The following is a 22,722-nucleotide window of genomic DNA, read 5'->3' on the forward strand; positions in this document are numbered from 1 at the left end:
TAACAAGGGTTCGGATGTCTGAGAAAGAGTCTCAATGTTACAGCAAAGGAAGACCACTGTGAAGGAAATATGAGGGAGCTATAGTTCTGAGATCTATCACAGTGTCTCGGTGCTGCTACAGTGGTCATATCTCGTTGACATTACATTGACAATGTTTCGGTGCAATATCTAGTAGATCTACAGTTCGTTGAGGTGAACATCTCAGTGTCAAGAATGTCGAAGAGGAAGAGGGGTCGAGAAGAAGAAAAGAGCAGAAGATAGTCTGGAGAACTAGTGTCTTGGTCTTGGAGTGGGTCAAGGGTCTTGGTCTTGGTATTCGTCAATTGGAATCTCTATGAGAAGAATCTGTGCGGGTTTTCCTCTCAAAGAGTGAGAGGTTTTGGCCCTGGCTGGTAGCCTATACTCTGTGTCTCTTGTCTATTTATGTTCATGCATTAGTTACTGTTTGATGAAGAAGAACAATAATAATCTAAGAAGAAGAAGATCTTAATCTAAAGATGTAAAAAGCATTCACAAACAGTTACTAATCAAAGAGAAATCACCTAATGCTAATGCCCTAGATTTCTCAACAAAGGGTACCCAGCTTAACCAGATAAAGACAACAGATAGAGAGATAATATTGATTCTTACTGTGGTGTGTTGGGATGAGTTGCAGCCCTTACAATTTGCTGAAACATATTCCTCACATTTATAGGATCCATCCCTAGAAGCTCAGTGGGGTTAGCACAACGGGTTCAAATGGACAGTTTCAAGACAGAATTAGCCATGAGGTCTCCTGTTCAGGTCTGGCTGAGATTCAAGTCCAGCTAAGTCCCACTGGATTACCAACTTTCTCTTACCAGCTGTTATTGTGGCTGGCAGTTGAGCCACCCTCCGTTTGGATTTTCTGGGGAAGTGGGGGAACTCCATGAAATATTCCTTGGAGAAAAAAAGGATCCATCCCTAGAGTAAACAAGAATCCAACATGTCAAAATGCTGACAATATGAGGGCATACAGAAAATATTATGCATATTCGATATTTGTGTAGATGGTTTAAAAAGTCTCACAAAGAGTATCAAGTTGCAGTTTACTTTCTTCACAATGGTCAGTAAGATTGAACCTTCTTAGCAATCTTTACCATTCAGTGCCAGAAGTATTATTGCCGACACTGCATTTACCTCCAAATCTGAACATAATAAAAACAAGGGTTCAATAGACCCACCATTACGTATTTTCACTAACCTTGGTTAATTGCATCTACCACAAGGAATTGAGCAATGTGTAAGGTCCTGCAGTGAAACAAGATCCAATATTGTTCACACTGAACGTTCCTGCCAAAAAAGTAACCATCATGTTAAAACTTAACATTACAAAAACCTTTCATGTTAGCCTAGCTCACACGTTCATTGTCCAATAGCTTGGAAAAGAAATAAGTCATACCCCTCCAGAATGATGATCGAGAATGATGATGGGCACTCAATACCTGCAACTCCCCAGTTTGCCTTTAATAGAATATAGCCAAAAGTTAGTATTATGACAAAAAAGCAACCACATCACTAAAAATCAAGGATCCTTTAAAATGGTAAAACTACGCCCGAGGATGAAAAATATTACAAGTCATTTATGGTCAAGTGTTATTGTTATGCATTCAATCAAAGTAATCAATGTGTAAACAAGAAAAGCTTCACATTCTAAAAGAAGAACATCTAAAACCCATATAAGAATACCATGTTTTTTTGGCAGATAAAAATGAGTCAAATAAACAGAAATCAACATGCACCAGTTTCAAAGCACCAAATAATAACAAGTGTTGGCAAAAACGTTGCGATTGATGGTCAGAATTGAAAATATTTGCATGTTTAGGTAAAGTATCAAGATATTGTGGAGGTAAAAATGCCTGAATTTTGGCACCATACGTTCAATTACTTAGATGATTTGCAAAACGTTTGGCTACAACAAATTCATGAATATATCTATTCACCAATTTGATAAGTTTAATAAAACTATGGTTAACACATTCACATACCCTGGAAAACACCACATCGTAGGCACCCACGGAATTTGCAGACAGCATGCAACCATAATCTGAGCAAAGGCCTTACAGGTCTCGTGCTTCAGGTTTAAACGTAAATTGGTGGCTATCAATTTTCCCTATCTATACTTTTTTTCTAGATTTTGTGATCTTTTAAATAGTATTTTTTTAATTATGTGGACTTCCCCATGTCCAGATATTTTGAAACTGCCATTTAGAAAATCCATAGTCAAAGCGGCAGTCAGTGAGTTAGACTCATGGACCACTCAAAGATTTGCAAGCACTTGTGGATCAAGGATTTGACTCGTGAGTACTTGTGAGATTTTGACTGGTCAACAGTTCCGACTAGTTGATGAGTCAAACCAATCCATTTTGTTTCCGAGTCAAGTAAAACTTGTGAGTCCCCAATTAGGCCCGCGCGTCTTGTTACTGTGCTAAAAAGTTTGCTAAAGATAGACAAATGCATCGTTAGTGCTCATTATAATCATATCTACTATAATTTCTCATATAATTTTTATCTCTATAGCCTTATCTATTGTTTTCTAGTATTTTCTCATTTGAGTGCATATGCTTCCCTTTTTTTGTAAAAAGTACCTTTTATATATACAGAATATACGTTTTATATATACAGAAAATATTTGCAAGAAGAGCAACAAAAGGGTATATAAATTGATATTTACATCCTCTTCTTTATCACAATTAAAACAGATATGAAATCAGAAGAAGCAAAATCTAACAGTTTCGCACCCTTATCAACATTGACCATGATGCCATCGGCTTCATATGTACCTCCTCTCTCCATAATTGACAAAAAGCAGTCAAACAACTGGCCTCATTATCAAACACAAATTTAAGCATAGTTTCCCAAGAACAAATAATGCTGAAATTCTCAAACAATGCCAGATACCAGCCAAAGAATCAGAAATCACAGATCTCGAAGCCCCCAACAACACTGCCCTCCAATGTAAATGTCCCTAAAGAATATTTGCAAACTGCAACCGAACTTGATCCCAGGAAGATCGCACAAAAGAGCACTCACAAAAAGTGTACTTTGCATTTTCTGCCTTATGATATGAGAGGCAGAGTCCATATAAAAGGGATGCTATTGGCCAATTGAGCCTTGGAAGGGAGACCCCAATATAGATCACCAATCACGAAAACACATGAAGCTTATAATAAACCCACACTAACCAAACACTATGCAATTTCTAAATCCATCAGGTCTCAGTATCTGATGAAGCCCCCCGAGCATTCTAAAGTTCTAAACTAGGCCTATCACATGCCCCTAATGGAAAATGGAGTACTATCTACGTGAAACATGCTGTTAAAATTAGCAACTAGGGCCAAACTCCATGTGAGTCATCTTATTAATGGCAGCTTGATATTTTTCTTGGATCCCTCTCATCGAGAGGTGTAGGATTGATATAGAGATCATCCAATTCCAATAAGTATTCATGGAGATATGAATTTATTTGTGTTATGGGACAATTCATCAAGGTCAGCCAGCAACCAAATAAACCCCACATGTGCTCAACGTTTTAGTATAAATAGAGGTTGCCTTCCAGTCATTTCTAAACACTTGGGATCTCTTCCTCTCTACTTGTCTTTGGGTTTTAGTAGGAGGAGAGGTCCTAAGGGATAACACTGCCCTAATGGAGAAAGGATCTACGCTGCCCTAATGAAGAAGCCCTAGACGCAGGAAGGAAGGGAGATCTAGCATGGTGAAGGAAGCCTAAACAACAGACTCTAACGCAGCCTATCATGCCCTAATATATACGCTGTTCTGGAAGGGTTTGGGACAGCCCTTAGAAGCAGCAAAAGGGATACCCTAACAGCAGTAAGGAAGCTTCCATACACGCTGCCCTAATACGCAGCCCTAGCCACATGTTCTAGCCTTAGCCGCAGGCAAGGGAGAGAATTGGCCGCAGTCAAAGGAGAGCTCTAGCAGCATTAAGGAGGAGATAATCTGCAGTCCAATAAGGTGCCCTAGCCGCAGTCTAAGGAGGCCTAATGAACAGCAAACAAAGGCCCTAATCCGCAGTCTAATCAAGAATATCTAGCTGCTTTTTGTCTCAATACGCAGCCCTTATCAACAGCACAAGGAGGCCTGATGTATGCTGTAGGCGACAGCATGTCTAAGTGCTGTAGGTGCTGTAGGTGCCTAAGTGTGCTGGAGATGACAGCATGGACCAAGTGTTGTAGTTGCCTAGGTGACAGCATAGTGCTGTAGATAAAACAGTTACAAGGCATGAGTTAAGGACTGGGAATTCACTGTCATAAAGAAGAAACAGTGAAGTCTGCTCTCTAGGTTGTATGTTATCTAGTGAACACATGACAGCGACATCTTCAGTTTGATGTATGGCATGTCAGATATATACATGCTGTAATAAATGGAGGACAGTCTTGTGGAAGGCAGTGACAGCCTTCCCTTAGAGGACAATTGCAGACAAATCAAGGCAGACATTGTGACTGTTAGTTGACTGCACTTTGGAGGAGTCTAGCTGCTCTGCTAGGCTGTAAGCCATAGCAAGCAGCTAAGACTGGTGAGTGTAAAGCAGCATATTGGATGCAGTAATGAATGCAGCATGATGAGTGCAGCATTGGGTGCAGATCAGTGATGAGTGCAGCATTGGGTGCAGATCCGTGATGAGAGCAGCTCAGTGATTGGAGCAGCACAGTGACGGGCAGCAGCATGAAGTGCACAGCATGGTCATTAGGTCCAGCACTATGATGATGGGTGTAGCATGGTGCAGCACGGTGAGGTGCAGCATGATGACGAGATGCAGCACGATGATAGGTGAAGGAGTCACCTTGGAGAATCAGTTGAAGCAGCTTGTCTTCAACTGATCTCATGTATCATCTTCTTAGAGATGATCTATGCTCTTATCTAGATAAGTCAAAGTGCTGACTTCTGTTGTAAATGTACTATCTCTCTCTCTCTTTACTGAACTATTGAAAAACATATAAGAAGAATTGATCAAGGGTTTCCCCACATTGGGGTTTGTCCCTGGCTAGTGCCACATCTTGTGTCCTCTAGTCTTGGCTTGTCTTCTGTGATTTATGTTTATGTTCTATCTGCAGTTTACTTTAATGCTGATGTGATTGCTAATCTAGAAAAGATATTGAGCTAACTGTGAAAATTGAATTAAATTGCTCTAAGCATAGAACATACCTAAACTTAACACATACTAAGTCAAAGGGCATCCAAAACTCCCTTCCCAATCGTGCTAGAACAATCATCTTCATCTTGAGCAAATATTCTTGCAAGATGAGTCCAACAATCTCCAAAAAAGTGGGTTAATCCATAGAAGACGATGAAAACTCCTGAGCCATCGAGCACCAATCCTTCCAAGAGTGAGAATTGGCATCCCTACAATTCCCTCAAGAAAAATATATTTTTCCTATTTAGCCTCCTTGCCTGAACGAGTGGAAGATCAGATGTACAAGTGTCTTCCAACTTCCAACTCCAAATTGGCCTTCTGGCCAAGTCCCACCTAACTCAGTTGCCTAACATCCACTAATAGACAAAACCTACCACCTTCCTCCATGTTGCCCAAATATTCCTGAGAAAAAATCCGTTACTTGGGAGCGGGAGCGGGAGCGGAAGCGGGAGCGGGAGCGACCATTTTCAGAAGCTCCCGGTTTGGGAGCGAATCGGGGAGCGATTTTTTAAAAATATATATATTTTTTATATTTTTTAATTTTTGATACATATATGTCAACAAAAACATGTAGAATGATGAAATAGACATAAAAAACATAAAAAAACATAAATTGATCATTGAACCATATCACATCAATCATCTAGAAATTATAATCGTCATCAACCTTAGTAAAATAATAAATTAAAATAACATTCAATTCAATAACATTTATCATCATTGATCACCAAAGTAACAAGTTGTACTTGTAAGCCAAGTTTAACCATTACAAGAAGTAATATCGAAGATATTTCTAAGTCCTAACTTCTAACTGTTAACATGATATGAAATGTTAAAAATTTATAAAATGAAACATGAATAATGAGATGAAATGAAACAACTTTAGTCTTTCACAAAGCATCATATTCATAATTCACAATCATTACCAATGAGTTATAATTGCCAAGGCCCAACTTCAAACTTCAAATTTTCATTGTCACAGTCACCAGTGATATAATGTTTACAAAAAATATCATAATGTCATAACGATATGAAAGAGTCAAGAGTCAAGAGTCAAGGACTCAAAACTCAACACTGAACAGTTATGAAAACTAAAGTGACAAGTCACAAGTCTAATAGAAACTAAAAAAGACAAGTAAACTGTAAATCTACAGGTGGCCCTTGCCACGAGAGTCTCCAGGAGTATAAGTAGGTCTTGGCGGTCTTCTAGGAGTCTCCCGCCCAGACCGACGACCAGAACTAGAGCCTCCACGCGAGGGTGTCGATGGAGGTGGCGACAGCAATGGAACAAGACTCGGGCCCCGAGAACTGGATGGTGGAGGTGGAGGTGGCATGGCTGCTGCAGCTGCTTCAGCTTCATCCCGTACAAGCTCATCTTCTAGTTCTTCCATATGTACAATGCCATCTTCCAAATTGTCGTCCTCAGGGTGATTGTCCCAAATTTTATATGTGGGATCTTCATTAGCCCGATCACAGTAATGGCTCAACAACCTCAAATTGTAGTGCACATAAACCAAGCTTTCTGCTCGGTTTTCGTTGAGCCTGTTTCTTTTCACATTATGTATATAACTGTAGGTGCTCCAACACCTCTCTGCAGAAGAAGAATTTACAACCTGTGCAAGAACTTTCAATGCCAATTTTCGCAAAAGTCCGTCGCCGCCATATGTTTCCCACCATGTGAGAGAATCAAATTTATCTTTGTCGTCCATTGCATGGAAGTTACCATACAAACCACTGCCAGTGAAGTATCTGCCTATTTCAAGGCGCACAGCTGCACATTCCTCCCTGTCAGGCACCAACTTTTCTAATGCATCCAGATATCCTTTAGTTACCTCTCGATCTAAATGGGGTTTGGTCCTAACACCACCCCCTGCTGCAGGTTTGCCCAACCAAGAATCTGAGTAGTATTTTGGCGTAAGGATATACGCCAAGCAATGTAGTGGAAGGTTAAGCCTTTTCCACCGTTGACACACACAATCGTGAATCAGATTGTACAAGTCGGGATCTCTGTTATTAACAATGTCTTTTATTTCCCCCAACATGGTATCCATTTGCTCATACACCTCACCAATCACTGGTTTGTCTGTATCTGCAAACCGAATCATGTTATAAATTGGCTTGGTGAAATCCAATACCTGTCTCACAGTTGTCCAAAACTGCCCATCAAGAGCGGCCTCCTCCACCGTTTCAAAACCTGCAATGTCAGCTACATTTGTAGCCCTTTCCTTTAACACCTGCCAATTTGGACTTGATACCATGCTAGCTAAACCCTCTCTTACCTTCAAAAGGCGCCTGAAGGTGAGGTAATAGCTACCAAATCTAGTCCTCGCAATCTTCAGCAACTCCAATCTCGAGTGACTGCGGAAAAGGCCATGGGTATTGCTATGATTTGTAATAAATTTTATCATTTTTTTTCCTTTCTTGTACAAATCACCAATCCATTGGTATTGTTCATTTTTGTTTTTGACAATATCATGCAACAGAAGGTTCAATGTGTGAACCAAACATCCAGACCAAAATATGTTCGGGTATCTGTCCTCAATAATTGCTCCCGCTGCCTTACAATTAGGAGCATTATCAGTGATGACTTGGATGACATTGTATGGGCCAATACGCTCAATTGTTTCAAGCAATGCTTCTGCAATGTTGATAGCGGTCTTGAACTTGTCTGAGTAATCATGTGCAGCTAGAAAAATGGGACCACTTCGGGACACAGCGAGAACACTTATCAATGGCTTGCCTTTTACATTTGTCCATCCATCAGATACAATGGACACCCCATTGTCAGTCCAAGAACTTGTCATTTTATTCAAAGAATGTGATATTTTTGCTTTTTCATGATCAAGGCCAACTGTTCTTGCCTTGTCATACCCAGGGCTCTTGTATCCTTTAGGGGCATCATTTATGGCAGAAACCATTTCGTGCCAATAAGGTGAGCGTAGAACATTGAATGGTATCCCATTTGCATAGAGGAACCTGTAAATTTTTGAATCCACATCATTCCTACACCCCTCATCAAGGAAATCTGATATGGTTCTACGGCGTAAAGATGATGACCCTGAGCCTCCATGTCCATATCCACTGCCTTGGGAGGATGCTGAAGGAGTTCTTTGTGAGCTTTCAAAGAAACCCCTTGATCTTTTTGCTTTGTATTGGGCGTCCTCCTCTTCCTTTATGTATTTGGCTCTATCTTCTGTTGACACCTTGTCGCAAGTTCTGATTCCTATTTGTTTCTCTCCATCCCATGCCCTTTTCCCGCAAAGGTGTCTTCTCAAACGGGTGTATGAGCCTGTGAAATCAGAATTGCAATGGGGGCAATGAAATTTAGTGGTTCCACCCCCTCTCCCTGCTTCAGGCCTCTGAACATATTTCCACAATGGAGTTTGGTCTTGTTTAGTTTTTTGACCCTCATGTTCACCCTCCTCCACATCCTCCTCACTGGGGTTTTCACCTATTTGACTTCCTCCGGCTTCTTCATCCACCTCTTCAGTTTCAGGCCCCCTCCGTTTCCTACTCTCCACCACCATAATAACCAGAAAAGGGACCAGGAAGAGGAAAATGCCAATAAAAATCCCCAGGTCCATCGTGTTTGATGTTTGTAGGGTTTGAGTCTTGAATCTGCAAATTAATTTAGTTTATTGGGATTAATTCATTTAATTTATTAATTTAATTTAAATTAATGATCTTTAAACTCAAACAGGTAAATTAAACTAACCAAACTAACCACCTAACCAGCTAAACTAACTAAATGATTAAGTTACTTACCTCTGCAAGCTTGCTCCTCGCTCCTTGGCACTTGCTCCTCGCTCCTCAGCTCTGGCTCCTTGCTCCTCAGCTCTTGCTCCTTGCTCCTTTGCTCTCAAACTCAAGCTCAATCTCATTGAAATGATTTTGTTTTGGCCCATTGGGCTTATAAATCCAAAAAAATAAGTTAAATTTTTTGTTTTTTTCGGGTCCGCGGAATTTTTTTCCGCCGAATCGCTCCCGAATTTTTAAAATTCGCTCCCGGAGCGTTTTTTAATGCCCGGGAGCGATCAGGGAGCGATCGCTCCCCGATCGCTCCCGGGCATTAAAAAGCGCTCCGGGAGCGCGGGAGCGATCGCTCCCTGAAGCGCTCCCTCACAGACCAGGGAGCGCAAATTTTTTTACGGGAGCGCGCTCCCGAAAATCGCTCCCGTCCGGGAGCGATTTGGGGAGCGCGCTCCCGACCCGCTCCCGAGCCGCTCCCGCCCGGAGCGCGCTTCGGGAGCGGGTTCGAAGGGGGGGGGGGCGCTCCCCCGCATCACTGGTGCGGCAGATAACATAACACATAATCCAAATAGACTTGTGATTTTACGAACACACTGAATTGAAAGCTATATGTGCCACATCAAAGTCTGCCAAGGAGAACTACTGTCCAAACATATAGCCACCCATTTAGGTGCTAAAATGCTCCCCTACATCACAACATCTATCAAACCAGGGCTTACCACATCCTTGGGCATAACACCAACATCCCAAGGCACCATGGGGAGACCTTAAAGCCCCACCACACTTGGTCCACAAATACGATCGCAACATATACCCCAACTAATGAAATTGGACTCTACTAGGAAACCTAGAGCATTTTGCTCACCAAAGTGAATGAATTTGTAAAAGAAAGATCATTATATTGCTAGCAGAGAATCTCACATTGTACCTACTCAAGACATCAATACCACATGGCAATTGGAGAAAGATTAACACCAAATGGAATACCAAGGTATCTCACAGTAACACCAAGAGGAACAATATTCCAAGCAGTTGGAATCTAGGTAAGCAGCTCATCAAGACCAACCAACCAAAAGTCAATCTTGTGATCAATAACAATAGCCATAGAGGTTTCACAGAACACAGTCAAACAATCTCAAGTAGCCAACACAAACTCCAAGTCTACGGTAACATTCTTCGAAATAAGCTTGATCAGAGCCCAATTAAGTGACTCTGAAAGGCTACCTAAAGAGAAAACCTCATAAGCAAGGTTACAAAAGTCATCTACCATCATATCCAACATTGTCTTGTAGAACTAACAACACAATCCTTCAATTCCACGAGATTTCCCTTTTTGCATTGCGGAAGAGGTAGCACAAAACTCTTCCTTCATAGAGTCCCTATTCAATATATCCTAGTCACCAATGAAACCATGTGAGGAACCACCCTTGTGATTAGCCAAAGGAGAGGCTAATCACAAGGTTGAGAAGGAATTCATCCTGTGGACAAAGGAGGCTAATGTGACCTAGCTGCAACCAAACAAGAGGAGCCGCAGCAAGCCTAACAAGGGTTGAGTTTCTCCATTATTTGGTCAGCTAAAGGAGTCAGTACCAAAAGGGAGAGGAAGGCTGAGTTATGTGATGATGTAGGGTTTGGTTTGGAGATTTAGTTGATGTCTGTGTGTGGAGCAGAAATTTGGCCATAGCAAGAGAAGTTTGTTCTTAGTGTTATACGGCCTACCTGGTCAGTCACAGGAGGAATAAATTGGTCGAGGACTTAAACAGAACAGATCACAGCTGGTTAGGGCTTCTGTAGAGCTGGCAGAGTGAGCAACACGGTTGGGTTGAGGGCTTTCGTAGGACAGAAAAGGACTTGGCCAAGGCCGAGATGAGTAGGTTGAGGGTTTGCTCTATGCGTTGTAGGCAAGCCGCAGCTAAAGAAGGGGAGGTCGAGCATTATTGAGAGTCGTTTTAGCATCTTGGTGGTGGAAAAACAGTGTGGCCGAGCCACAGCTAAAGAAGGGGAGGTCAAGCATTATTGAGAGTCGTTGTAGCATCTCGGTGGTGGAAAAACAGTGTGGCCAAGGGTCTGAAGGATCAGACCACAACAGGAGTCCTAGGGGCCTCAAGGATTGTTGACAAAACAGATAGAGGTTGGCTGAGCAGAAAAGAGGCTAAAAGAAGATTGTAGCAGCAAAGGATTCGGGGTTACAGCAAGGAAAACAAGAGAACTGAGGTCTGTGGGCTAAAGAAACCAACCTAGGTGAGTAAGTATCTTGCTGATTGTGATTTGTAGGCAAAGGACAACCATTTGTATTTGTATCTGGGCAGATGAGGAATTGATGGACTAGGCCTCAGCCTTAGTTGTATCTAGTCGAAGGACAGACTTGTATACAGTGTTGTTAAATTTGGACAACTAGGTCCAAACTCCATGTTCTGATGCTCAGATTAAGAGGCTAATATTTTTGTTGGATTCCTCTTTCTGAGAGGTGTAAAATCCATATAAAAATAGTCTTAATCCGATGAGCAGAACTTATATTTTGAATTTATTATTCTTAATAAATTATATGTGCAAAGGTCAGCCAGTTTTGTAATGTAGGCTCACATGCCCAACAGATGTGTCACACACCCTCATTGATGGATATATATATACAGGAAAAGTTGGAGAGAATTTGATCACAACACAACTCACATCTTCCTCTCTCATCCTAAAAAGTACGAGCTACCTGGAGGACGAATTTCAGCCACACGTGGGAAGGACGAAGAGGATTTTTCTGCTGCTAGGGTTTCGCAGAAGTTTGACCAGCGTTGACTTTGGTCAACGCTTGGTCCAAACAAGCTGAAAACTTGTGGGAGGTTCGATTTTTGAAGGCCATACTACCTGGCACAAAAATCGAGGTCAAAGGGTTGACCGTTTTGTTGCTGCGTTGACTTTTAGCTTGCTGCCCCTGCGTTGACTTTTCAGGACAGCGTTGACTTTTGTAGAACTGACTTGGGTTGACTCATCTACTGGTTGGAGGGTTGTTGTGACACATGCTGGGCTGGCTGACCAAAGGAGACTTTGCTGGTTGAAGCATCCTGTTGACCGCCGAAACAAACACATACATTTTTCTTGTTTCTGATTTGTCTTCTGTAAGATCTGCTTATATGTTCTCTCTGCATTTTGCTTATCTACTTGTATGATTGCTGTGAGAAAAGTGAAATTGCTCTTAGCATAGAACATCTACAAAACTTTACAAGTGTATTATAACATTGTATCAGGGTTCGTAAAGGGCCATGATACTTGGTACGAGACAAGGTTACTTGGGATCAAGAGCGGAAGTAGGGAGCAAGAGCGGGGAGCGACATTTTCAAAAGCTCCTAGTTCGAGAGGGAATTGGGAGCGAATTTTTATATAATATATATTTATATATATTTTGATGCATATATGTCAACAAAAACATGTAGAATGATGAATTAGATATAAAAAGCATAAAAGCATGGATTGAACCATATAACATTAATCATCTAGAAGTTATAATCTTCATCAACCATGTTCACAACTTAGTAACATACAACATATCGTGTCTCATGATTCATCAATCTTAAAGTTTCAAGCTTTCAAAATTCAATATATAACATTTATCATCATTGATCACTAAAGTTGTACTTGTAACCAATGTTGCAGTAATCGTTATCGGGATATTATCGGCGAGGGGAAAAAATCGGAAAAAAAATTGGTAAAAATCAAGAAAATATTCTAACATACAAAATATTCATTTTTTTCAATTTTTTTAATATCTAAAGCATCTACAACATAAAATAAATACATTGGCACATAAATATGATAAAAGAACTAATATATAAGATGTGTAATATCATTTCCAGTGCTACATCAAACATAACAGTGAATCATGTCCTAAATAGTAACTCTTGAGTCCCAACCCAGCCTCAAAATATCAACAAAAAATATAATAATGTATCTCATATCATGAGTCATAATGTCATATACAATGAAATGAACCAAATAACTAAAGTCTAATACCACTGATTTCCTCTTCCCCTCTAGACGTAGATGCCGGTAGAGTTGGCAGTGGACTCTGCTGTGCTCTAGAAGTTGAAGAACTAGGAGCTACAGGATGTAGACCACATCCTCTACTGGTGACAGGAGTAGCCTGGGTAGGTTGTGTCACCTCCTCCTACTAAAAAAAAAAACCTTTTTTCCAAAGATTTTTTGTGAAAAAAAATAATTTAGCGTAAAAATCGGGCGATAATATCACCAAACTCGGAAAATCGCGATTTTTGCAACACTGCTTGTAACCATTACCATTACCAAGTAACCAAACTATATCAAAAAATATCTAACATGAAATGAAATGTTTCAACTTTCAACTTTTACAAGGCATCATATTCATAATTCATTACCAATGAGTTATAATTGCCAACTTCAAACTTCAAACTTAAATTGTCATATATTGTTTACAAAAAATATCATAATAAATATGAAAGATACAACAGTTATAAAAACTACTAGAAACTAGAAAAGACAATTAAATCTATTATCTATTGCTAATGCTTGGGCCTCTTGCCATGAGAAATGTCTAATTTCTGAGAAGGTCATGGTGGTCTACTACTACTGGGAGTCTCCTCCCGCATAGTCAAATGACCAGAACCAAAAGCCACATGCCCTCCACGTGAGGATGTAGATGGAGGTGGCGGCAACAAAGGCAAAGATGTTGGAACTCGAGCACTGCTACTGGATGGTGGGGGTGGCATGGCTAGTCTTGCTTCATCATCATCTTTCAAAAGTTTTGTTTGCAATTCTTCTAGATGTAGAGTACCATCCTCCAAATTATCTTCCTCTGGGTTGTTGTCCCAAGTTGTATATGATGTATCCTCACTATCATGATCACAATAATGACTCAACAACCTCAAGTTGTAGTGCACATAAACCAAACTTTCTGCCCAATTTTCATTGAGTCTGTTTCTTCTCACATTATGGATGAAGTTGTAGGTGCTCCAACACCTCTCTGCAGAAGAAGTATTTACAACTTGTGAGAGCACTTTTTTTGCCAATTTTGGCAAAAGTCCCTACCCGCCATATGCATCCCACCATGTGATAGCATCAAATATGTCCCTATCTTCCATTACATGCAAAGAACCAAACACTCCAGTGCTAGTGAAGTATCTGCCTAATTCAAGATGCAGATTAACACACTCCTCCCTGTCAGGGACCAACTTATCTAATGCTTTCATATATCCCTCTTGTACCTCTAGATATGTATGGGGTTTGGCATTAACCCCACCCCCAGGTGTAGGTTTGCCCAACCAAGTTGGAGAGTAATATTTTGGCATAAGGATATACGCCAAGGCATGTAGTGGAACATTAAGTTTATTCCACCGTACACACACATTTGTGAATAATATCATACAAGTTGGGATCTTTTTCCTGAACAATATATTTTATTTGTCCCAACATGTTATCCATCTGCTCATACACCTCCCCAATCACTGGTGCATTTGTTTCTGCAAAACAAATCATGTTATAAATGGGCTTGGTGAATTGAAAAAATTCCCTCACGGCCCAAAACACACCATCAAGAGAAGTGTCTTCCACTTGCTCAAAACCTTGCTTGTCAACTACGGTTGGAGCCCTGTCCTTTAATACCTGTCGGTGTTGACTTGATACCATGCTAGCCAATGACTCTATTACCTTCAAAAAGCACCTAAAGGTGAGGTAATAGCTAGCAAATCTAGTCTTCCCAATCTTCAATAGCTCCAAACTTGAGTGACTATAGAAAATCCCATGGGTATTGCTATGATTTGTAATAAATTTTAACATCTTTTTGCTGCTTGTACAAATCACCAATCCATTTGTATTGAGGGTTTTTGTTCTTAATAATATCATGCATCAAACGGTTCATTGTGTGAACCAAACACCTAGACCAAAATATGTTGGGGTATCTATCCTCAATAATTGCTCCTACTGCCTTACAATTAGAAGCATTATCAATTATGACTTGGATGACATTGTATGGGCCAATACGTTCAATTGTTTGAAGTAATGGTTCTGCAATGTTGATGGCGGTCTTGAACTTTTCTGAGTAATCATATGCTGAAAGGAAGATTGCACCACCTCTAGACACAGCAAGAACACTTATCAATGGCTTGCCTTTTACATTTGTCCATCCATCAGATACAATGGATACCCCATGCTCATTCCAAGAACTTGTCATTTGACCCAAAGCATGTGTTATTTTTGCTTTTTCATGATCAAGTCCCATAGTTCTAGCCTTGTCATACCCAAGGCTCTTGTATCCTTTGGGGGCATCATTAATGGCGGAAACCATTTCATGCCAATAAGGTGAGCGAAGAACATTGAATGGTATTCCACATGCATAGAGAAACTGGAAAAATTTTGAATCCACATCATTCCTACACCCTTCGTCAAGGAAATTTGATATGGTTCTATGCCTTAAAGGGATGTTTGTTCCTATGCCTCCATATCCACTGCCATGGGAGGATGTTGATGGAGTTCTTTGTCTATGTGATTGTGGGCTATCATGTTCAAAGTCACCCTTTGATCTTTTAGATTTATATTGGGCTTCCTCCTCTTCCCTTATGTATTTGGCTCTTTGTTGTGTTGTCACACTTACACAAGTTTTGATTCCTACTTGTTTACCTCCATCCCATGGCATTGTCCCACAAAGGTGCTTTCTAGCACAAGTGTATGAACCTGTGTAAGTGTTTTTGCAATATGAGGCATGTAAATTTAGTGGTTCCACCCCCTTTCCCTGCTTCAAGCCTAGAAAAATATTTCCAATGGGGTTTGGTTTGCTTTCGTTTTTGTGCCCTCATCTCCACTCTCCTCTTCCTCCTCACCAAGGTACTCCTCCTCTCTAGGGTTTTCAAATCCACCACTACCCACTTCTTCATCATCTTCATCATGATCAACCCTCCTTCTACTCTCCAACACCATAATAACAAAAAAAGGAACCAACATCAAGAGAATGCCAAGCCATATAGCCATGATGTTTGAAGTTTTGATTCTTTGAACTTTGGTGGAGTTATAGTTTCTTGCCTACAATAAAATGGAGGAATGGGAATGGGAAAGAGAGAAGAGAACATTTTCATTTAACAATGAACATATAAAAAACACAAATGCTAGATTAGAGTCAAGATCCTACCTCTTTGGCCTTCAATCCCAAGCTCCAATCTCCCTTGCAAGCTCCTCAAGCTCCCAAGCAATCCTCTCAATCTAACTCCTCAACTCAAGCTCCAATTCCAAAAGCCTTCTCTTGCTCTCTCAATGTGCAAATGGTTAATTATGGGAAGGTAGGAGGGCCTTTTATTTTTTTTGGCCCATCCCCTCCCTCCTTGTCGTTGCGCGGCCTGTCCATTTCGCCCACAAGGAGCGATTTTTTTAAGGCAATAACGGTCGAGAGCGACCGCTCCCTGACTACTCCCGCCTTAAAAAAATTGCTCTCAAAGCGAACGGGAGCGGTCAAGGAGAAAACACTCTCGATAGCTCCCTAATTCACTCTCGAAAAATCAAGGAGCGGTCTTTTTTTAAGGGAGCGTGCTCCTAAGGTTGCTCCCTAGCCGAGCGCACTTCGAGAGGGGGTTTGGGGGGGCGCTCCCCCGCAACCCTAATATTTGTCAAGGTTCACTCGAGTACGAGATGAGCTAGGTGGTGTTGGTATGATTGTACCAGGATTTCACAAGTCATGGTATGGTTTCGAAGATGCAATAAGTGGCAGAGAAAATTTTCCTAATGGGGAAGGTTATGGACTAACTGCATTCAAGAAGAGATCCGGACAAAGACTAGAGATGGTAAATCAGTTGTGATAGTGGACAAGAAGAAGGGCCAAGGAAAGGCCGAGTCCAGTCAAAAGGGCAAGAAGAAGGAGCAGGATCGAGTGCTTCCATTGCCATGAGTTTGGACACTATTCCACTAAGTGTCCTAAGTAGAAGAAGGAGTCCAGTAAGGATCATGTAGTTGCATTAGCGGAGGTAGATGCATTTTCTGTCCAGTTCGAGAAATATTTTTCATTGATTGCTTGCATGGCAAGATTAGCAGATAGCAGTTAATGGTATATTGATGCAGGAACATCCTTCCACATGACTAGAAATAAGAAGAGTTTCAGCCACCTAAAGGAGAAGGACATGTAGTTTCAGATTGAGCTAGGAGATGATGGTTAGTATGCAACTAGAGGAGTTGGCACTGTCAATTTTCAGAGGGAGTGAGGTAATCCTCTTCATCTTAGAGATGTTCTCTATGTTCCAAGATTGAGGCAAATCTTGACCAATAGCTACCCTTGAGGACAAGGGATGTGATATCATCTTCAACAGAGGTAAAGCATACCTCTAGCACTTAGCTTTTGGATGTAAGAAACAAACAGGTGTGAGGGTGAAGAATCTCTACAAGTTGCAGGTAGAGATAGGTGCAGCATTGAGCAACAAGGCAGGGAGAGCTCAAAGTAGAGAATTTGTGGTTGAGCGAGAGCAGGATATAGCTCTCAAGATGGAGCCTCAGCTAGTATCTCAGTTTGACTCTAAGCTAGTTGGCAGTTGGGTTGAGTGAGTAAGGTCTTCTTTGACTTGTGCCTTAGTCAAAAAGACCACAAGCAGTCTTTCCTTAACATGCACAAATTCCTAAAAGTTAGGACGAGTTCCTAAAAGTTAGGACGAGTTCCTAAAAATTAGGATGAACGCATGAAGCAGTTTAACTCATGTGATTAGTTGGAGACTCATTTGTTTGTCTCCTAGTACGAGTTAGAAGTCTCAATGGTTATTTGTGGCTAGGACGAGTTGCAAGAGTCAGTTAGACTCAATTAACTAGTCATCACAAGTCTAAGTTCTAAAGATAAATTTTCCAGATATAGATGGGTCAAAATTCTTATAAGGAGGATGAAGGCACATCTTTGATCATTACTGTTTGCACAAGGTTGTGTAAGCAGAGACTTCTAGCAAGGAGAGTGTGTGAGGAGAAGCCCAAATGCAGGATTGAAGGGAGGAATTCTTGCCAGATTTGCACTAGGAAATAGGGATAATTCCTTATAAGAAACGAGCTACTATTGTGCTAGGAAATAGGGATTCCCAAGAAAAGAAGAAGAGAAGTGGCTTTTCCCAGTTGGGTTCCCAGGAAAAATTGTATTGTGTTCTTGTGTGATTGTGTTCTTTATCTTTGCATATTCTTTTATTTTCATTGCTTATCTATGGTAGAGAAATTATGTGCCTTAATGAAAAGAAACTAGTGTTCAAATTGTTCATTATAGCAGTTGCAGAATTTTCAAGGATTTTCTACACAAAGAGAGCCAAAATAATGTCTTCTGGAGTTTGAGAAGACATGCTAGCGACCCCTCTATTTGTCCCTATCAATAACAATCCCTAGGTCTTCATACTCACATAGGATCCGTGGTTCTAAGATTGTTGAAGTCACAAGAGTGTAAACCTTATCTTCCAAAAGCTTCAGACTCTTGATATGGCATAGAACTCCTGAACTCTTCCCAACTTTGATACCATACTACAAATGAGCTAGATCACTAAATGATAAAGCCCTAGATAGCATTGAGTCACATAACTGAGCTCAAAGAAAGATACTCACAATAACACTGTGATATTATCAATGAAAAATTGGAGCATTTATTTCAACGGAGTTCACATCCTTATATATGATCACTCTATTAAATTATGGTATGTTCAATGCTTAGAGCAGTTTACTTTTTCTTTTTCTTCTTATTAGCCATAGATTAGCAATCACATATACATTAAGTAAAGTGCAGATAGAACATTAAATGATCAACAGAAAACAAGCCAAGACAAGAGACACAAGATGTGGCGGCTAGCCAAGGACAAACCCCAATGCGGGAAAACCCTTCGATCAAATCTTCTTTTATCTTCAATAGTTCAGCAAACAGAAATAGTACAAAATCTGAATTCTGTAATTTTATATCAGCAGCAGCAAACCCTAGATCAGCAAAGTCAAACTTGGTCAAACTAGCTGAAATTGACCTCTAAAATACTTGGTCAATTTCCAGTCAACTTGTCCTCGAACAGCCTGAAGAAACAGCCCTTGAACAGCCCCAAAAGTTCAGTCAATTTGCAGATTTCTAAAGTCAACTACAGCCCTAAACTAGGGCAGTGAATACCGATCAAACCAAAGGTCAGATCACCTCAATTTTCGTACCAAAAATTGCGGCCTGCCTAGGAGAGGCAACCACACCCAATCCGCACTTCTAGAAGATCAGCGCTTGGTCAAAGAGATGACCTGCTGCCCTAGCGTCCTTCTTTCTGCGTCTTCTTTGCCCTAGGACGTCTTCCTTTTAGCCACACGTGTGAGAGAGAGAGGCTCCTTTTATGCGTAGGAGAGAGAGAGAGAGAGAAGATGAGTGAATTGAATTGTCCAAATGAGGAGAATGCTCCTTGTATTTATATGCAAACGTTGAGGTTGAATAGACATCACTATTGGGCTTCTGAGCCTACATAAGTTTGCTGGCCAACCTTGACAATTTGTCCATAATCAAAATAAATTCATATCTCCATAAATACTTATCGGAATCGGATGATCTTTAGATCAATCATACACCTCTCAATGAGAGGAATCTAGGAAAAATATCAGAAGCCATAAATAAAGTGATCCACAGGGAGTTTGGCCCTAGTTTCCAATCTTAACACTCCCTCTCAACTAGGGAGAACTTCATCTGCAATCCGTCAGACCGTCGCTGCTATCCATCCATCAAATGCATTGTCCTGTACAACTTGACCCCACTCTTCTTTGCTCTGTTATGCTCTGCTCGAACTATGAAGAATAAGAAATGATCGAGGATGTATCATACCATCCTCCACTGACCCGAAGTTAGTCTCAGAGTGTGAACCACTCTCACTAATCCCAGATCAGTGTCATTGATCCCAGATCAGTGTCATTGATCCCAGATCAGTATCATTGATCCCAGATCAATGGAGGTCATCCTAGCATAGGGAGTATGGTAGATACAGCGATGCGTCCATCGATAGTACTACTATGGTCCCTATCCTCATTTCCCTGCTCATTGATCAGATAAGAGGTACTTCCCACGAGTCCCAGACTACATGGGTAGGATGCCTCAACAGGAGAACTAATCATCCTGTACACAGGAGAACGAATCATCATGTCTAGTGGATTCCACGGAGAACTAATCATCCTGGCCTACAGGAGAACTAATCATCCTACTCCACAGTCGCCACAGAGAATGAATCATCCTAGCCCACAGGAGAACTAATCATCCTGTTCCACAGTCGCCACGAGGTGTCACAGGGGAAGGTTGAACCTTTACCTTGTACATAGTGCACCAAAAGGGGATGGTGAGTCACCCTGTGGTCACATGTCGCTCCAAGAAGTACCCCGCGCCCCCCTAGAGCTCCCAAAGCTCAATAGATCATACTCGACCCTCATAAGAGGGTCTCTGAACGACACCAAGTCGTTCCCGGAAAGTCAGAAATTTGACCTTTCCTAGGGGCTTTGTCAGAATGTCAGCGATCTGTTCATTTGTACTGATATGTTGGAGCCTTATTACTCCTTGCTGCACCATATCTCGAATATAGTGGTACCTGATATCGATATGCTTGGAGCGATCATGAAATACGGGATTCTCTAATAAACGGATCCCGCTCTGGTTGTCACACAGAATCACGGTGGTATCCAATGTAAATCCAAACAGCTCACTGAAGAGCTTTCGCAACCAGACTGCCTCACAGGAGGCCATGCTAGCAGCAATGTACTCTGCCTCGACGGTGCTCAAAGCCACCGACTTCTGCTTCCTGCTCATCCAGGATATCGAGGCAGATCCCAAAGAGAAACAGCACCTGAAAGTGCTCTTTCGGTCCACCACACTGCCTGCCCAATCAGCATCAGTATACCCAAGTAGTCTCACATCTCCGGAAGTGTATCTCAACCCATGAGTGATTGTGCCATGAAGATATCTCAACAGATTCTTGGCACCAATCTAATGTGAGTGGTGAGGCTCAACCATATGTTGACTCAATGTGTTGACTGCAAAGCATATATCCGGACGGGAGTTCACCAAGAATATTAATGTTCCAACGAGTTGACGACACTCAGTAGCATTTCGTAAAACCGGTCCGGCAGCACTACTGCTTAACTTCTTGAAGTCAAGCTCCATCGAGGTAGTTACGGGCTTGCAGTCCACCATGCCGAATCTCTCCAATATCTTCACCACATATTTTCCTTCAGATAGGAAAATCTCCCCTGGTTTCTGCCAGACTTCTAGTCCTAGGAAATAGCGCATAAGTTCTAGGTCTTTCATCTCGAACTCAGAAGCCAACGCCCTCTTACATTCGTGAATGAGAGGGTCTGCACCTGTTAGAAAGAGGTCATCAACATATAGCCCCAGTATGAGAGGCTTGTCATCTATAACCTTAAAGTAAAGGTTAGGGTCGGTTTCACTCCTAGTGAATCCCAGCTTCATCAAGTAGCTATCGATCCTCTCATACCATGCTCGGGGTGCTTGCTTTAGCCCATAGAGGGCCTTCTTCAACCTGCACACATGAGATTCTCGATCATAAATCTCAAATCCTTTGGGTTGCTCTACATAGACCTCCTCTTTGATCAAACCATGTAAGAATGCAGTCTTGACATCCATCTGATGTAGGTTCCATCATTGCGAAGCGGCAAGGGCTATGATCGAGTGGATGGTGGTATATCGAGCAACAGGTGCAAATATCTCGTCATAGTCTATACCTTCCTTCTGGGAGAAGCCACGAGCGACAAAACGAGCCTTATACTCTTCTACACTTCCATCAACTGCATGCTTTATCTTGTAAAGCCATTTTGAAGTGACAACTGCCTTATCTTGGGGTCTGGGGACCACATCCCAAACATTGTTTTTCATAATGGGCTCATATTCCTCGTTCATAGCATCCTTCCATACTTGATGCTTGATGGCATCTGTGAATGACGAAGGCTCATTTTGGATGATCGTGCTCATGATGGTCAGGTATCCCTGATACCTGTTCGGCTTCTTACTTTCACGGAAGGTTCCTCAGGGTGCAATGTGTCCTTCAGCATCATCAAGTGTCCCCCTAAGCCATGAAGGCCTCTTCCTAGAAGAGGAAGGCTCTTGCGGAGGAGGATCAATAGGATCCATAGGTTCTTCCACATCGGGTATCGTCTCATCTTCCTTTTCCTTCAATTCCCCAGTGTCAGCTTCTTTAGATCCCCTTAAAGTAGGAAGATTGTCTACCTTGCTAAGAGCCATATCTTCGTCAAAGGTGACATCATGACTAATCTCGACTTTCCTTTGACCAGCTACATAGATTTTATAGCCCTTAGTATTTTTGCTATAGCCCATGAAGATTCCTTTCTTTCCAGATGCACCCAATTTATTCTTTTTTTCTTTAGGCACATGAAAATATACATGGCTTCCAAAAATTCTAAAATGAGATATGTCAGGTTTCTTACCGGTGAACATTTCTTCGGGAGTCTTGGAACCCAATGCTTGATGAGGGCATCGGTTTTGTACATATACGGCAGTATTTGCAGCTTCGGCCCAAAGCAACTTCGAAAGTCTTTGATCATGGAGCACAGCACGGACAGCTTCCACAAATGTACGATTCTTCCTTTCCGCCACACCATTCTGCTCAAGGGTATATGGTGTAGTAGTCTCCCTCTTAATGCCAACCTCTTTGCAAAAGTCATGAAACTCATTGGATTCATATTTAGTCCCATTATCAGTCCTTAAAATCTTGATCTTCTTTTCGGTTTGATTCTCGATCAAGGCTTTGAAGTGCCGAAACCAAGAGAACACTTCATCCTTCTTTTTCAAGAAGTATATCCAAGTCTTG

The 22,722-nt window shown here is 41.4% G+C and overlaps 1 protein-coding gene across 4 annotated transcripts in view; it reads right to left on the bottom strand.

Moving 5' to 3' along the window:
• Window positions 1-876: 876 nt before the first annotated feature.
• Window positions 877-22,722, bottom strand: part of LOC149182876 (uncharacterized) — a 64,258-nt gene continuing 42,412 nt past the window's right edge. For all 4 annotated transcript variants that reach the window (XM_089416974.1, XM_089416977.1, XM_089416975.1 and 1 more), the window contains 3 exons: window positions 1,421-1,482; window positions 1,223-1,311; window positions 877-942 (listed from right to left, as the gene is read on the bottom strand). The gene's annotated coding sequence lies outside the window, so the exon portion shown is untranslated. The remainder of the gene's footprint in view (window positions 943-1,222; window positions 1,312-1,420; window positions 1,483-22,722) is intronic.

Source organism: Pinus tabuliformis, chromosome 3_2 (genome assembly GCF_031772625.1).
Source record: "Pinus tabuliformis cultivar Carrire ecotype Pingquan chromosome 3_2, CPIR1, whole genome shotgun sequence".
Lineage (NCBI taxonomy): Eukaryota > Viridiplantae > Streptophyta > Pinopsida > Pinales > Pinaceae > Pinus > Pinus tabuliformis.